This window comes from Anolis carolinensis, chromosome 4 (genome assembly GCF_035594765.1).
Source record: "Anolis carolinensis isolate JA03-04 chromosome 4, rAnoCar3.1.pri, whole genome shotgun sequence".
Taxonomy (NCBI): Eukaryota; Metazoa; Chordata; class Lepidosauria; order Squamata; family Dactyloidae; genus Anolis; species Anolis carolinensis.
The window spans coordinates 85,108,782-85,110,320 of record NC_085844.1 but is presented as its reverse complement, the minus strand read 5'-3'; the positions used below and the strand labels follow the sequence as shown (position 1 = coordinate 85,110,320).

General features: G+C 47.5%; 1 long non-coding RNA gene across 1 annotated transcript; it reads right to left on the bottom strand.

Moving 5' to 3' along the window:
• Window positions 1-460: 460 nt before the first annotated feature.
• Window positions 461-1,276, bottom strand: LOC134298991 (uncharacterized). Its single transcript, XR_010006146.1, has 2 exons — window positions 1,087-1,276; window positions 461-1,000 (listed from the first exon to the last, which is right to left on the bottom strand). It is a non-coding gene; the product is annotated as an uncharacterized LOC134298991 (long non-coding RNA).
• Window positions 1,277-1,539: the final 263 nt, after the last annotated feature.

Genomic DNA, 1,539 nt, shown 5'->3' with positions numbered 1-1,539 from the left:
TACGTTTGGATAGGTAAGTTGGACCGGAACCGTTTAGGGCTTTGTAGGCCAAAACCAGCACTTTGAATTGGGCTCGGTAGCATATTGGCAGCCAGTGGAGCTGACGCAACAGAGGAGTGGTGTGCTCCCTGTACACCGCTCCAGTTATAAGCCTGGCTGCCGCTCGTTGTACTAATTGAAGCTTCCAGGCCGTCTTCAAAGGCAGCCCCACGTAGAGCGCGTTGCAGTAGTCCAAACGAGCTGTAACCAGAGCGTGGACCATCGTGGCTTATCCAACATAAACGGGCCGGCAGAACATTGGATAAGCGAATATGTTGGATAATAAGGAGAGATTAAGGAAAAGCCTATTAAACATCAAATTAGGTTATGATTTTACAAATTAAGCACCAAAACATTATGTTATACAACAAATCTGACAGAAAAAGTAGTTCAATACTGTCAGAGACAGAACGCCAGCAAGTAAAACAAAACTCAGTTTATTGAGGTTACAGAACTAAAAACGCCCGTAGGAAACAAAGAACAGGGCAAACACTTGACTTCAGTGGGATAAATAACAAAAAACAGCTCAGTTTGAGCTTAAATGGTTCAAAGAGATAAACCGGGTTAAACAGCAGTGTAATCCGGATTAAATCAAAGTGCTTACTTCAGCTTGGCAAACAATGCAAACAAAAGAGGATCAACAGGAGTCAGAATGTAAACAAAAGACTGGTAGCAGATTCCTCTCTGCTACTCAGAAACAGCAGGGGAGTAAAACAGGCTTGTTTATTCCTTCCTGCAGCGAACGAAAGCGTGGTCGTAGTCAGGATTCAGGTTTAGGGTAACGGCAGTCAGCAGGGTCCCAATCCGGTCCAGAAGATCAATAGCCAAGCGTAGTCATCAAGGAATCCAAAGGTCTCACCGATAGCCAGCAGCAGGGTTAATCTGGAATCGTAGTCAGTCAGTCCAGCGTCAATCCAGTGTAAGTAGGTATTGCCCGTCAAAAAGACGACGGAGGTTCAAGCTATCAAGATTAAACACAAGTTGCACAGAGAAAAACCCCACACAGTTCCTCCCGCCGTCGATGCCCAATGTCCTTGGTAAACTTACGTATCCAGTAGCGAATCACACCCGTCTTCAGGAAGTTCCCAAACAAAAGCCCAAGCGTCCGTCCAGATTACCTTGCCCAACGCAATTAGACCTTGGTCCCAAACCCCATTTTATCCCAGTTCAAGCTCATCATCGCTGTCAGCTGCCATCCCAATTCCAGACGCCCCAACATCATCATCCTCATCAGAGCTTAAGCTGTGAAGGTTCGACTACGCCCCACAGCATCCCCAGCTGTGGATCCCGCTCCATCCCTCCAACCAGTCCATGGGTCTGATCCTGCAACCCGCCAATCACCTCCCACGCTTTCATTGCCTGTTTCCCCAACACCCAAATCCTCCCTCACACGAGTCCATTCCATGTCATCCTCCTCCGAGCTGACCATCTCTTCCTCCAAACCCTGAGAAAAACCCTCAAATGAGTCCTCATCTGTCGGCTCTGCAAACAAATCCCGGA